This window comes from Rissa tridactyla, chromosome 1, assembly GCF_028500815.1.
Source record: "Rissa tridactyla isolate bRisTri1 chromosome 1, bRisTri1.patW.cur.20221130, whole genome shotgun sequence".
NCBI classification, from domain to species: Eukaryota; Metazoa; Chordata; class Aves; order Charadriiformes; family Laridae; genus Rissa; species Rissa tridactyla.
Window position 1 is genome coordinate 107642050 of NC_071466.1, and position 16736 is coordinate 107658785.

General features: G+C 38.7%; 1 long non-coding RNA gene across 1 annotated transcript in view; it reads left to right on the forward strand.

Moving 5' to 3' along the window:
• The first annotated feature begins 3153 nt into the window (after positions 1-3153).
• Positions 3154-16736, forward strand: part of LOC128917181 (uncharacterized) — a 32554-nt gene continuing 18971 nt past the window's right edge. Inside the window, exons 1-2 of the long non-coding RNA XR_008469189.1 lie at positions 3154-3292; positions 3821-3877. This is a non-coding gene — a long non-coding RNA (uncharacterized LOC128917181). The remainder of the gene's footprint in view (positions 3293-3820; positions 3878-16736) is intronic.

Consider the following 16736-nt stretch of genomic DNA (forward strand, 5'->3'; position numbering starts at 1 on the left):
TGACAGTTGTGTTTCACACCTGGTGTGTGCAAGTAAATTAGCACCCACGTTGCTTTCAAAAAGACTGTCAGAGCACCATCATCTTAGCATTCTTTTAGGAAAAGATGCTATCAAGGATTCTAGGACTGCATTTCTCCATACGAATGATTAACTTGTATTTTTTATTTTGTAAAGTTTTAAGACCTTTTTTCTCAGGACTCAACTATTATTTCTTTTCAAAACCCCAGGATACTGAAAAACAGTAGAAGAGAGTGCAACTCTCTTCCCTCCCAAAGCCCAAACTTCTGATAGACATCTGCCTGAAATCTTGCTTTTGAGACGGATCCTATTAGAACATTCCATACTTTTAGTATCAGTGGGAGGTTTTTGTGTGTTTTTTTTTTTTTCCTTCAGATATGTCTAGTTTTCTCTGATCTATTCTCTCTAGAGCCCCCCAAACCCTTTTTTTTTTTTTTTGCGTGCTAGCATCCTGTTTCTTCTCTATTTATTTCTGTAATTCAGGAATAAATAAAACCCTTGTCTTACTTCTGAGTCTTCTTCCTTCAGAGCTGCATCCCCTTTTCCCCTTCCCACTTTAGAAACACAGGAAACGAAGCTGTAGTATTTGCAACATATGCTTCTACCACGTGCTTGAGAATTTCATTATGTAAGTGAAATTCAGGTTGCTGATCTCTTCATGTTTGTTTTTAGGCGTTCCTTAATAAAATGAGATCAAAATGAAAAAATTTGTATTCTTAATATGGACTAGCATTAGCAGTTCAATAGTTGATAGTCCATGTAATTGAGCATAGGAAAAGGTTTTATACCATGCACATAACATACACGTTTATTCTTTCTGTTTCTGGAAAGTAAACACTTATTGAATCACACACACACACACATCCATTATCTCATCTAAATAGACAGAAATAAATCTCCAATCGAAATGCCATCAAGATACTGTAATTGGGGAAATGAAATGCCATGTAGAAAGGAACCTTCTGATTGTCTTGATAAAGCATGCACTAGAAGTAGTAATATTTCAGTAGGTGGTATAAATTCAAGGAAGTGTATATTTTCAGCATAATTTCAAATGAAAAATGATGCTGAGTGTTGAAGAACTGCACAACTCCCCATATTTTAGGATTAAGAAAGACTATTCTTTTATAGTTGCTCTTACTTCTATCCGGATTATAAAAAAAAAAAAAAGCAAGCTGTATGAGAAGAACTCTTTAGTTAATCTTTAGTTTTCTGTTTAACTCAAGAGAGTTTCCTATAGAATATTCCCTGGAGATATATCCGGATTTCCTTTAGGCATTTGATGAAGGGAGTGATTGGGCATAGAAGGTATATGGAACAATAAAGAAAAGATGCCATTACAATTTCAGCAATCTGTTTCCCAGATACATGCAGAAATAACGATATCTTCCTATTCTTGGCAAACAAAGCCAGTTACTATAACCAGTTCAGACTAACAGAATTTATTTTTTTAAGATTATCTACTCTATTAGATGTTGGTGACTGTCCCTCTAATTAAATATATGGATTGTTTTACAGTACCAAGGAAAGTGCAGCCAAATTATATCAGTAAGATTTTGTACTTTCCAATTCAAACACCCTATCCATTATACATCTGTATAGACATTATCCTGTTTTCATATATGACAGGCTGCATATTCATAAAGAGAAGCACAGGAGGAAAAGTTTGCTGACTCAAGGCCTAATTTCAGATAAAAAATTTGCCATACCTGTAATTTATATTTGTACTGCAAAAATTGGCATGTAGTTCATTTTATTAATAGCAATAAATCATCGGGTGGTAGATAAAAATCTGTTAAAGTGTAGGAAAAAATATTTTTCCCAGCATTCTGTTATAAGTGTTGGTTTGGATAATTAATAGGGCTTGACTTCTTTGTAATGTAAGCGTCCCTCAGTTCTAGGTTCCATTAAAGGCAGGACTAAATAAATATTCATGGCAGTGTCTACTCATTGAGATAGGGTCACTTAGACAGAGTGTTCTATTAAAAATACATTTAATTTACTTGTAGTTGTCACCCAGTAGGTGTGAGAATTGATACTTTGACCAGTAGCCTTTGTCGAGATTCATGGGGAGAGGTCGTGAAAAATCTATTGGTCAAAATGTCAATTAGCTTGCCTAATGAATTATACCTGTGAGTCCTGCAGCCCTATCTTTAAGTAAATGGATGGTCTATCTCAACAAGAGGCCACTTTCATGAATATTTTATTGAATGTTCTAATTGAAGTAAATTACCAAATTATACTGTACGTATAAAGTGATGCATTTGAGGTTCCCAGAAAGCAGTCAATGGGATATAATAGTGGATTATATACAGAAAGATATATTTGTTAATGTTCTTAACAAAAAGAAGGCTATTATAAAAACAGATGCCAAGATGATCACATGCTTCCCAGAAGCTGAGAGTAGGGATTTGCCTATAGTGCTGGCTCTGTAACAAGGTGAAGAACCCCAAGCCAACGCTAAACAAGCTAACTCAGGTATTAGAAGATGTTTTGATATGAAATGGCCATGAAATGGCTTTGGTGTTTCTTACCTTACCTGGCAGTCCAAACATACCCTTAAAGTGGTGGGGAAGGGGCAACCATACTCAGGCTTTAAAGCACAAAGGGAACAACTGTTACAGGGTGCATATCCTGTCAGGCTGATGTTGAAAAGGTCATTTTTCAGTTTTACATGTGTCACTAATTTGCCCTTGCAGCTGTAACAAAAGGGTAGTATTGTAATTATTCTATTCATAGAAGCACACTATGCTATTGGTTTTTATGGATAGGACTAAAACAGGAAGGCTAGCATACTGTCCTCCTAAAAAAGATAGTGAGTATCAGTGAGCTTATTTCTCCTTCCTTTTCTTAGTAGAGGAGGGGCAAAGACAGAGAAATGAAACCTGCTAGCCTCAGTGCTATTTAGGTACCGCAGCAGCATTCCTGACACGCCTGAAGCAGAAGTAAACAATTCTTCCTGGAAATTCCCCCTTCATAAGTAAAGATTGTTTGTTCTAAAAATGTAAAAACTCACTCCACATCTTACCAGTTTGTATAAAAGATCTTTACTGAAAGATACGTTGTAGTCGCATTGTAGATGATAGCAAGGTCGTCACATGGCAGGAGGTAAGATGGACAAGAACACATGCCAAGGTCAAAGAGGAAGGGTGAGTCTGCAGAAGCTCGATTTAAGGGGTATTCTGCTGCAGCTTAAGCTGAGCAACAGGAGGGATGCAAACTCCAGCATGCTGTCCCAGCTGGCAAGCTCGGTCTCAGACCAGTTATGAACCTGGTAAGTAAGACTGAATGAGTTTGTCACCGAAGCATTTTCTTAAGGATTCTTGTTTGAAGGATTGGACAAGGCAGTCTGAGACAGAAGACAAATTTCTACTTGGTTAAGCTTGGTAAGATCATCTTATCTGGAAAGATAAAATAATCTCTACCCAAAATAGGCTAACTTAGATTTCAAGCTCCTTAGATCCTAAAAACTTAAGTTTTCTCTGCCAAAGTGTGAGAAGAACAGCAAAATCTGTGAGAAAATTACTTGAAGAAACCTAGCAAGCTCATAAAATACTCTGAACTTTTTAAAAACTGCAAATAGTATTTCCTGATTGGTAACTCAAAATTAACTACATGCTTTGCTTATTGTATGTTAAACATCTTTGCCCTTAAACACTTTCTCCTGAAAGGAGGAGCAATGTAGCTGAAGGTTAATCAGACAAGTAAAGAATTTTGTGCATGGAGTGTGTCCTGGAGAATGGCATCCAAATCCTTCTGTGAGTTGGACGAATACTTCCAACACCTGTTGTTCTGCATTCAGGGAGATAAAAAAGAAGACAGAAGTCCTGCAGCCATGGCGGAGAGTGAAAACAGAGAGGTCAGTTCATAAATAAGGCTGTACTCATCTTTCTGAACCTTTTTATGTAATATACTTCTTTGGAGTTTGACTTTGAGCAGTATAATACGGTTTTGAGAACAGGAGCTATAAGAAAAAATGACTGTTCCAATTAGTAGATATTGGTAGCTGTGTTGGATGATTTATAGCTATTAATAGTTCCGTTGGCTACTGACCACTATAATAGACACTACAATTTATAGTAATTTCATATGCCAGGACTTGTGACTGGTCTATAAGTAATCTGTCTTTCTGCGAAAAGCGATGGTCATTTAATTTGTCACATAATAAATTATTTTTCAGCCATGTTTACCAAGAACACTACTCAGATGATATTTCAAAAGCTAAAACATATGTCATAATGATTGCTTGCTTATAATCATCTAGCTTTTTCTCTGTTTCTGGTATCAGATTAAGTTTCTTATCATTGCAAATGGAACAGAACATTTTGGAAACAATTCTGCATTTACAGATGGACAAAAGTTGTTCAAAATATATTACAAAAAAGATGCATTTTCTGTCAGTCTTATAGTAGTTTCTTTTAAACATGCAAAACTGAAAATATCTGATGTACAGTCTACACATTCATTCATATTGAATGTACTACAGTACATAGAGTACTATAGTTCAACATATTATAATCAAAACACCTAATTAAGGTATCAGATACGTTGGCTTTTTCTTCTCTCGCTACTGTTCCTTTTCATAATTTTAGGGAATGAAGTACATGTGGTCACACTGTCTGTCTCTCCCCCTCTCCTGCTTCTCCTCCTAGTAGTTTTTTGATCAGTTTCTTTCAGATACGTCTGAGGGCTAGGAATCTTAGAGGTAACTTATTTCCTCTATGTTTTATGAGAATAGGTAGCCAGGCAGAGGAAGGAAACCCTTTAGGTGTTCCCTCTGAAAGCTCTGACAGGTGGAAAATCTCTCATTAAAGCCAGAAAACACAGATGGATAAGTGGGTTTATAAATGTGCCAATAATGAGAAAAGTTTAAATCAGAGCTTGAGTTAGAATCAAGAATCACAAATCTACACAAAGCTGATTTCCATCACATGTGGATGAGAGGTGGGCTTGCCATGTATAAGGCAGGAAAATGAAGAAAAAACTAAATCACAAGTTTAGAGTGAGCAAAGGGATAATTGCTGTGAATACAAGTGTCAAAGTCTATACAAAGAACTCCCAAATATTTTACCCAGAGACAAAATATGGAAAAACAGACAAAGTCCCAGCAAATAAGTAGTCTCATTCTATGATGTTACTACTTTAAGCGGTTCAAAACAATTAATGTATCGGTACTACCCAGTGCGCTAAGAAAAATTGGAGAGCCAGTTGTAAACAGTGTCCAAGCCTAAAGAAATAAAATCACTGATCTTGTGTTCGTTTTCTTCCAAGAATCTCTCACAGTTGCCCAAAAGAACTGTAGTGATATAATCAGATATTATAACTGTTTGATACAGAAAGATGTCTCTTTCTGCCTAAGGAGAAAGATCTGTTTCAACAATTGTATAGCATTTGATTTATTCAGCAATTATTTGATTTATTCAACAATTGTATAGTATTTGATTACCTTTAGTAAGATGAGTTCCATATTAATGTTTTCATCAGATTGGCCTTTACTACTTCTATATTATTACATTTTACACAACGTCTTGTAAAGTGAGATCATTTAAAGATTTAGAGGTAGGCATAGCAAAGGTAGCAACAAAATGGTTTTAATGATAAAAAATGTGCCTGTCACTGCTTTTTCACTGCAATCATAGCTTCATTAATCTAATTTTTATTAAAAACAAACTTTTAGGATGGGGGGGGAAGAAAACAAGAAAAAAACTAACTGTTTTGTATTCTGATGCAATATAAGCCTTAATACATAAAATGAATCAAAGAATCAAAACTTGAGACATTTGTGCAGGTGGATACTTCAAAATACAAATTTATACTTGAGTAGCCTTTAGCATGGAGTTTTTAGTAGCCAAGTTAAAAACTAAGAACTGGATTTTTAAATGTCTTTAGAGAGTGAAAGAAGTCCTGTTGATATTTTTTCAGTAATGTATGATAAAGTATTATCCCCTTAATAGAAATCTGAGACAAACATGGATCTATTTATATTTTTATGCCAATAGTTCATATATAAATTTTCTTTAAAAATGGAAATATTTGGGGATTAAAAGCAGAAATCCTAGCTGAGCACTTAGTTACATTTATAATTTATAAAAACAAGGAATAGGTCTGAAAAAAGCAATTCATGTCAACTTTGAAACAGAAAGTAAACATGCTTAAGAATTAGATGTTGTGTAAGAACATAATCAAAGGGTATATGAAGAACATAATCAAAGGGTATATACAAAGGGTACATGTAATAAGTAGACGGAAGAATGTGAATTGTTATAGATAGAAATGGAAACTGTAACTCAAAAGATTTTCATTATTATCAAAGCAAAGAATTAATCAGGGAGGAAATTAGCACTCTGGAGGATGAGATGGGAGAAGGGATGGCAGAGCACGGTGAAATTTTTGAAATATTATATTATAACTTGCTTAATATAGTTTAAAAGGCTAACAGTAATGGATTAATGGCTGGCAATAGCTTCATGCTTAATTCTGGATATGTGCAGTGAGGCTTATTTTCTCTTCCCATCTCAGTATAGTTGCATTTGTGAGTAAGTTAGATTGAATCTTGTTACTTATTTTTTAAACTTCAGAAACACAGAGTGGAGATAGGCCCTTTCTACAACTGTGATGCTTATTAAATTTGTATCATGTCTATTTAATGCACATATTTCTTTGACATCCCTAGAGAAAATATTTTAATATTTTGTTGTTAACTTCAGCACACTGTAAAGGAAAGTAAATACAGAGGATTGCAGTGATAAATATTTCCTTGCTTACATTTATTTTTTTACATAGTGTAAACAAACAAATGGTTTTTTTTCTATGTAAAAATGCTGAGGTCAGAGAGTAGACTGTCCACTGATTTCAGCTGCCTTTGGTGGACTACTGAAAATATAAGCCAGAGGAAATAATTGAAATAAATGAAATAGCTCTTTTAAAAAATTATTCTTAGTAGTGAGCCAGTAAATGAAGTGTATACTAAGCTATTTAAAACTATGAAGTTTATTTGGAATGCTTTAATTATACATTCAGTTACTTAGATGGGAAATCGCTATTGAAATCACATTTCAGAGAATTAATACTCACATATAACATGGAAATCTCATGTCTCCTTTAAAGATTCCGTTGCTTGTATTCTACATGGACAATGGGAAGGGCAGATAAAATCCTTCTGTACTGTCAGAAATAACAAAGCAGATCTAAGTATGCTAGGATTTCCCTTTTCACAGGCTAGAATTTTAATCAATCTAATATATGTGTAACTAAAGAACTCTTTTTCTGGGTATTTTTTCTTAGCTAATTTTAGAAGTACATCCTCGTTCATCAGCCAGATCAGCCATTTAGTCCTTAAATGGTCCAATCAAATTATAATTAACCTTTCAAATTAAACATGGGACTAATAGAACCTAATTCTCAGGTTTGGCAATACAGTGCGGGACCTGAAAGGATCTGATTGCTTGCAGGTAAATGCAGCGAGGGCTTCAGCCTTGTGCGCGCTACCATGGCCTCTCTTTTCTCTTGGTAGACGCCTTCCTTGTCGTGAGTAGCTGTGTGTAGAGTCCAGTGTGCAGTGTGGTTCTTCTTCTGCTCCAGCAGTCCTTGACCTTGGCAGCAGACCCACCTGAGGCTTCAGCGGTGCTCCCATTCTGCCTGCCATAGGGAGCTACAGATTCAAAGTCAGCAACAAGATGAAGCTTTGCATGGAGGTGCACAGCCTTTAGTGATAGTGCCAGGCTCACTAAAAGAGGGAAAAAGGTGCATTCCATGGGAAGTTTTCCAGGTGTTCTTTTTTTTTGTTTGTTGGGGGTTTTGGCTTTTTGTTTCAGTTTTTATTTACATCTTTACATCCTTTACATTCTTTTATATACTTTACATTCTTTACATCCTTTACATTCTTTATATACTTTACATTCTTTAATTGCTTATTACATAAAGCTGTTCCCTTTTTATTATGATTTTTTTTACTGAAGAAGTGATTGGTTTACATATCAGTATTAAAGTCCTTTTAATATTTGTAGATACTATCGTCTCTTCTGCCTTTCAGCTAAAATATTTATTCAGAAACTTCACTCATAAATAGTGATTATTCCACTTCCCAAGCAATTCTAATAGCTCTTTTCTGAGACATTGAACACAGCATGCTAACAGGAACACCAGAAGTATGGATAGAGGACATATGCTCCACTCTGTGATACATCTACTCTAATGCCTCCCATTTAGTAACTTCTTTGCGTTCCTACACAGCAATCTCTCCAAACTAACTGTCCTCCAAGAAAACACCACCACCAAACAACCCCCCTCTCCCCCACCTTTCCTCTTATGTCTATAGAGACCTGATACTCTTCTCTAACTATTAAAGAAAGCATACGGGTATTATATGAAACTTTTCATTGAATGTACCAAATTCATGTACCCTTCAGCCCTTCAATTTTAGGTTTTGGAAGTCGTTGTCCCTTTTGCTGTGCTTTTACTGTATAGGGTTTAGCAAAGGAACTAGCTGTGGTTTGGTCACTGACAAAATCATTGGACAGCCTCTGTGCTTTAAGTGAAATATAGCTGGTTTAATTTAATACGCTGTTAATAAATATTTAACTGTCTTTGGTCTACTATTCAAACCATAAAAAGCCCCAAACAATCCACCAAGTCAAAATTACCAAAAAATATTTATTTTTGCTTCAGTTATATATACAAATGAGCAAGCAAAACATGAATGGTGGGGTCTGTGGGTCCATCCACATGTTTTATGTAGCATGCATATGTAGCATCCCCAAAGGATGCGTGCTTGCAACATATCCACAAACCATGGATATAGAGAAATGTCTACTTTTTCCCCTATGGTGGCTCAAAGTTAAAAAACACATAGATAGTACTGTAAGCGTGGTCATATTTGCCACTGTTGGGGGCAGGCATTGGGCTGTGGCACGTGCCAGGGGGTGGCTGGGCTGCCCTTGGTCTGAGCTGGGTTTACCAGGTGCCCCATGGCCAAGTGGCCATTGCCCAGCCTGTCTGAGCTCCTGCTCTGTGAGTGCTGCCAGGGTAGGGGCTGGCAGCCCCAGGCAGTCCCTGCCAGACACAGTTGATGGGGGTACAGCGGGTTTGTGGTGCAGCTTTCATCCCTTCCCTAGGAGCAAGTAGAGCCCAGGGGGCTCAGGAAATCCTGCCCTGCCTTCACGCACCCCTTGCCCAGGAGCCACAGCCTGTGCCCAGTGGTGGGAGGGTAAGGGCAGGACCCTGCATGCATTGCCCCGGCTCCACTCTTAAGAGCTCTGTCCCACAGTGCTCCCTGTCAGAACCAAGGAGGAGGAAGCAGATGCAAGATTTAGAGCGTAATGTTTTTCCATCCAGTTTAGTGGCTTAAATTCAGCTGCACTGCCACCCTGGCAATGGCTGGCAGGAGGAAGTTTGGAGGGCCAGACCAAGTATGACACATGCAACCGGGACTGTCACTGTGCTCAGCTGCATTCACCCAAACCTCCTCTGTGATGGCCGAGGGCTTGCAAGATCACCTAAGCAGGAGTATGCCTCTTGCTGGTCCTAGATTTAGAGCAAATTTGAGGTTAAGCCTAGGTGTGTGTTCAGGTTCAAAATATATTGTGTCCACATCATGTGATAGTAGATGCAGGATTTTGTCTGTGTTTCCTGGTTTCTAATTTCTTCTCTGTAAAGAAAGAAGCAGAGCAATCCTGACAGGAAAAGAAATGGTACTTATGAGGCTGACAGTATTGCACAAGGAAGTTGAGGACACCAAGGAGGCTGGAGTGGAAGAGAAGGCAGCAGGGATTAGGCTGAGGAGCGTTTCATCTCTGTCAGAGCATAGAGCGGCCCTCTGAGAACACTCTGTATCGAGAACACATTTCACTTAGAGGAAAAAAAAACCAACAAAAAGTAGCATGCAAGTAGTCAAAGGTGACATCAAGATGTCAACAAATGGAAACTGAAATAAAATTGCAAAACTGATCCCAAGCTTGATGTTTCCTAATTTTGAAATGCTTAACTTCACAATCTAGATGGTATTCTTGTGTAACTTTTTTATATACAGATCCAAAATACTCCAGGATAATGTTCAGAATTTCTTATCTTGAATGTCACAAGATAAAAAGTGAGGGAAAAAATATATTCCCTCAGACTATATTTCAGAATAACTTGTCTACATGCCAATCACACTCTGACAAAGATATGAAACTCAGAGATGTATTACTGTGCCGTATTTGATACAAAAGAGCCTTTCCAGGGGATGAGAGTTACCAGCCAATGCAGAACCATCTGACCAGCCAACGCAGAACCGTCTAGCTTAGTAATGAGTTCTTAACTGGTGAATACTTAAAGGAGAGTTAAGGCTATCTGCGCATCCAGACTAAATTAGGACAAGAGATCTGAGCCTTTTTGGCTTAGTCATCAAGTGGTGCAAATAGTTTGCAAATAGCACCACAAAACCACCTCGGACTTCTTTGAGTGAATCAGGCGGTTGTGTCTCATGTACGCACGCCTAGATGCTTGTATAACCTTGGCAGCTAAAGGTGCTTAGAAACATGGGAGTTTATCAAAATGGCATACAGTATCTAAGGGTGCTGCACCATTGAGCTTTTTGCAAATACAGCTAAACTAACATTAGCTCAAGATGTATCATGAGGTACAGCGTAACATAGTGAAGATAGTGCTACCAGACCCAGGCTAGTATAAATTTCAGTCCAAGGACTGTGATCAGTTGCTCATATGCAGTAATGTATTGTCATGGCTGTGTTTGCCCAGCACCAGGACTACCTCTGCCCTGCATTCCAAGATTTTTGCATTGTTGACAGTACCAGATGATATCTTTTTTTCCAAATTGGCTACAGTGATATTGAATGCATCTTGTATAAAAGAATTATATTCAGTATCTTGTTCAGTGAGCAATATTTTATACTTGGATTAGTGTGACCATAATTATATTGCAAGATTGTTCAGTTAGTGACCATTTTAGTGTGAGGAGGTGAAGAAAAAAAGCTCTTTGAGCAATCTGCATGAGAGGAGTGGAGCTGTTACAAAGGGATACTGAATTTTTAAGTACTGGGTTACAAAAACTTGCTTGAGATTCATCTGAGATGTTGTGCTTAGTATTTTCCTAAATTGCTAGCCAAGGCTATAGAAAACTTATCGAGTCAAGAAAATGAGCTATATTAATAGTCCTTACTCAGGTGAATAGAGTATCAGAACTATTAAGGAACTAAGCATCACTGACTGATATGTGGAACATAGTAAATAAAGTTAATGACTCTCAAAGGAAGTCAAGCTCATTAGAAATGAGAGTGCAGCAGCATTCAGCTCCATGCAAGATCTAATCTCCAAAAAGACAGCTCTGCTATACTGAAGTGCTTTTGTTTTAAAAACTGATTCTAGAACTTTATTACTAGTATAAGCAAGAAAATAAAGAGCGGTATGCTTAGCTGATCTCAGGTAGTGCACGTAGATCAGGTCTATTTTCATTAATAAATCTGTTTACAGTAAATGGTAATTTCAGAAACATAACTCCATGTATTGATCATGGATTTTTTAACTAAAAGAATTATTTTGAAACTCTAAGTATGTTGGACTAATTTAGTATTTCGTATATAGGACAATTCTCATCAGGATGGCAAGAACGTTACTAGAATTAAACTTTTCTTATCCTCTCTATCCTCACCTTTATCACAGAAGACCCTATCATTTTTTACTCCTAGACATAGCTGATCATTAGTTTGGTAGCTGCAGGCTTGGATTACATTCGCTAATTTAAATCCACAGACTGGATGAGTCTTTAAAAGTCTCTGTCAGATCTTGAGCCATCTAAAACTGTGACAAAACAGGTATCAGACTTGTTAATTCCTCTAACAAACATGATGGACAGATAACTTTTTGAGACATGTCAATAAATGAAGGCAAACTTGTGATATCTTCAGTTAAGAAAGAACCACATATAGGTCAGTGCTAAAAAATATCCTGAATTTTTTCGGAAAAGTATCTTGATTGAGAAATCCGTCTCTTAATCCTTTATGAGACTGACTATGGTGCAAAGGCGAAAATGTGGAATTCATTATCAACAGGTGTTCTAAATCCTTTTCCATAAGACATTTATTTAGAAAGAGTAGATGATGTGAAAAATGAAAGAAAAATTATTATGGTCCAATTAGGTACAAATGAAATGAGGCAATGTGGTTTACTACTTAGCATTTTAAAAACCTTCCTTTTTAAATAGATGAAGACTTAGCAACTTGGCAATTTCTGGAAAAAGTAGTCAGATGGGAACTGTCTTTGAAATTTGCAACATATTTGAATAGTCAGAAGTAATTGGACTCCTTTATAACATGTAGTGCCTGCTGTGTGAGCCATTAGCATTCTCATAGTTCAAGTATATGCACTGATAAAATTATGATGAGCTAGCAAAAACACCAACTCAATATTAATCCAGCCTTTAGACAAATATTGTAATAGGATTTGCACATTTAAGGGGCAAATTATCCTCTCAGTGTGTGCTCTGTATATCTGGGCTATTAATATTGATGTGCATGGAAAGAAAAATACATCCATAATCACAATTACATTTAAGATTCAAATCCATATAGGACATGAAATTATAAAAATATTCATATTTTTTTCTATAGTTCTCAGAATGTGAAATGAGGATCCATTTTTTTTTAATGTACTGTTTCAGAGGACTGCATAATGTCCAAGAAAGTTTTGTGGTGTTTTGTTTGTTTTTATTATTGCCTCTCTCTATCTGCATGCATAAATTTTTGTCATTTAATGTCAGTTATGATTTACATTAGTTACAGATCTTAATCTTTATTTAGTGGGTATATAGCTGAAATATACTACTGGTACACATAATATGTATTGAGTAGTCACTGCGACTGAGCCAGGTATCCTAACAAAATGGTAACCTTAATTGGCCCATAAGCTAGCTCTACTCCATTGCTAATTCATCCTCTTTCTCCATAAACTTTGTCATTTGCCCCAAAGCTTGCTGCCATTTTAAGAGGGAAAGATAGTAAGTTTGACCATCTTAATTCTGAAATAATTATCTTAAGGAAAGGCATCACTGGGTGAACAGCAGAACAGATGAACCGTACTCTGTTTTCATTTGGTGCCAGAGAGGTTATTCAGCCTGCAATGTCAGTACAGTAGGCCTGGCGCCCAGTCCATCAGATAGACTACTGAGCAAATTCAGGACTGCCTAAGCATGTGGCCTCTATTCCTTTATTCTTGATAGAAGCCTTGCTATTGATCCCTGTAGTAGTGAATTTCGTATTTAGGGTTTAGTATTTGTCTTGCACCTCCTAAGAGAGGGGAAGTTTTGCATTCCCTTAAGATCAAAGAAAAGAGACGCTCAGGTGTCTCTCTTTCTCTAGATAGAAATGTCTGTATCTTAAATTATGTCCTTGCATTATGTGTGCACCACTGCAAAAAATCATCAGTAACTTGATCAGCATTATAGTTTGTGCCTCAGTGTGAAGTTGTTTTGCACAAAAAGCAAACTGATGTCACCTACCTGGACATACGCAAAGTATTCCGCACAATATCCTGGTCTCTAAATTGGAGAGACATGGATTTGATGGATGGACCACTCGATGGATAAGGAACTGGCTGGATGGCCACACTCAAAGAGTTGCAGTCAACGGATTGATGTCCAAATGGAAACCAGTGACAAGTGGTGTTCTGCAGGGGTTGGTACTAGGACCGGTGCTGTTCAACATCTTTGTCAGCGACATGGACAGTGGGATTGAGTGAATGGTCAGCAAGTTTGCTGATGACACCAAGCTGTGTGGTGTGGTTGACATGCTGGAGGGAAGGGATGCCATCCATAGGGTCCTTGACAGGCTTGAGAGGTGGGCTGGGCCAACCTCATGAAGTTCAACCAGGCCAAGTGCAAGGTCCTGAACCTGGGTCACGGCAATACCAAGCACACAATACAGGTTGGGCGGAGAATGGCTTGAGAGCGGCCCTGAAGAGAAAGACTTGGGGGTGTTGGTGGATGAGAAGCTCAACATGAGCTGTCAATGTGATCTTGCAGCCCAGAAAGTCAACCACATCCTAGGCTGAATCAAAAGAAGCATGGCCAGCAGGTCAAGGTGGGGTGATTCTGCCCCTCTACTCTGCTCTGGTGAGATCTTACTGGGAATAATGCATCTGGCTTTGAAGTCCTCAGCATAGGAAGGACATGGGCCTATTGAAATGGGTCTAGAGGAGGGCCATGAAGATGATCAGAGGGCGGGAGTACCTCTCCTATGAAGACAGGCTGAGAGAGTTAGGATCGTTCAGCCTGGAAAAGAGAAGGCCTCAGGGAGACTTTATAGCAGCCTTCCAGTACTTAAAGGGGCCTTACAAGAAAGCTGGAGAGCGAATTTGCACAAGGGCATATAGTGATAGGACAACGGGTAATGGCTTCAAACTGAAAGAGCGTAGATGTAGATTAGAGATCAAGAAGCAATTCTTTATAATGAGGGTGGTGAGATTCTGGAACAAGTTGCCCAGAGAAGTTGTGGATGCCCCATCCCTGGAGGTGTTCAAGGCCAGGTTAGTTGGGCCTCTGAGCAACCTGGTCTAGTGGGAGGTGTCCCTGCCCATGGCAGCGGGGTTAGAACTAGATGATCTTTAAGGTCCCAACCTAAACCATTCAATGATTCTATGAAAAAGCATGAGCAGATTTTTATACACATTATTTAAATTTATAACTGAACTTTTCTGAGATGGAGATTTTTGGTAAATAATCTTCTATCTATGGAAGTCAAAAACATGCTTTGATATGTAAGAAAAAAATCTTCTTTCATCAACATTTCATACACAGAATATTGAAAAAACATCCTACAAAAACTCAGCCTTTAATTTGAGTTTTCTATCTCTGAATGAGGTGTCAATTTTCTTACAGATGTTGGGAAATTAAGATTTTATGAACTTTTGCTACTCTATGCTTGTAGAAGGTCTTTAGAGAGAAAAAAACGTTTCCAGTTGTTTGTCTGCTTGAAGCCTGAACCTAGATAAACTAAAGAGCACAAGAAACCGGAGTTCCTCTTTTCCCAGAAAGCAGACTGTGAAAGATTTTGGGAACATGGAGTTTTCACAGAGCTGTATGAGCTCCTGCTGCTTTGGTTGGAGGCAGATAATCTCATTTTACTTGCCTAAAAGCAGAATTCCTTGACTGCTAAACGTGTAGCAATTCATATTTGGCTGCTATGAATATAGATACAGAGCTGAACTTGAGACCCTTGGAAGCTATGAAGGGAATGCAGGGGTTACAAGGAGCGTGACATGGAGAAGGTGTAAGAAAGGCAGTTTGTGACACGATTGCTAGCTTGAGCAGCAGCTCCTCTTCACTTAGCACGATTTATAATACAGAGAACCTCCAAAAATAATTTGTACTCTATTTTTCATCTAGAAAAAAAATGACTCTGTATCTTTTCATTTAAGAAAATAGATGAGGAAAAAATGATAATCAACACATACTTTAAATGGAAGAGAAATATGCAACTGGACAAAAAATTTCATGGTAGATTGGTTGTCTTGTACCCGGGTGCTGTGAGGGGGAGCTGCTGGGCGGCCTCTGTGGTGAGCGGCCGGGGCTGCCCCCAGCCGGACACAGCCGGTTCCAGCCGGCTCCAACCCACCCCCCGCAGGGCACGGCTGAGCCCCGCAGCCACCATGGCGGCGCCTCGGGGAAAGCCTCTCTCAGAAAGGGCAAAACGCTGCCCGGCAGTGAGGAGTCACAGAATGATTGAGGTTGGAAGGGACCTATGGAGGTCTTCTGGTCCAAGCCCCGTGCTGAAGCAGGGACACCTAAAGCCATATGCCCAGAACCATGTCCAGATGGCTTTTCAATACATCCAGGGATGGAGACTCCACAACCACCCTGAACAACTTGTGCCAGTGCTCAGTCACCCAGACAGTAAAAAAGTGTTTCCCTATGTTCAGGTGTCCCTGTGCTTCAGTTTGTGCCCATTGTCTCTTGTCACTGGGGACCACTGAAGGCAGCCTGGTTCCATCATTTTTGCACCTACCCTTCAGGTATTTATATACATCGATAAGATACAGACACACCTCTGCACTCCTGATCCTTCTCTACTGAAGGCTAAACAGTCCCAGCTTGCTCTGCCGTTCCTCACAGGAGAGATGATCCAGTCCCTTATTCATTTTTGTGGCCCTTCAGTGGAGTCTCGCCGGTACGTCCATGTCTCTCTTGCACTGAGAAGCCCAGAACTGGACACAGCACTCCAGGTGTGGGCTCATCAGTGCTGACTACAGGGAAAGGATCACCTTCCTCCACTGCTGGCAACACTCCTCCTAATGCAGCCCAGGAGACCATTAGCCTTCTTTGCAGCAAGGGAACATTTCTGGCTCATGTTCAACCTCGTGTCCACCAGGATCCCCAGGTCCTTTTCTGCCAAACTGCTTTCCAGCTGGGTGGCCCCAGCAGATACTGGTGCATGGAGTTATTCCTTCCCAGGTGCAGAACTTTGACCTTCCCCTTGTTGAACTAATCTGCATTAAAGCCCAGTATTCAATGTCCCCTATGCCTCCTCAGTGGGAGAGATTTCGAAATGCTGCCATTGATTTAAACTTTCTATTTCCTCCTGAATTCTTCTGTTTGGAAGCAGCCACAGTATGGATCCAAAGATAGCAGGGTTTTAAGTGGCATATGTTCCTGCTCACACACTAGAAGGTAACCAGAGGATCACCACTGAAATGGAGTTATTTTTCTCCTCTGTACCAAAGTCTGTAAC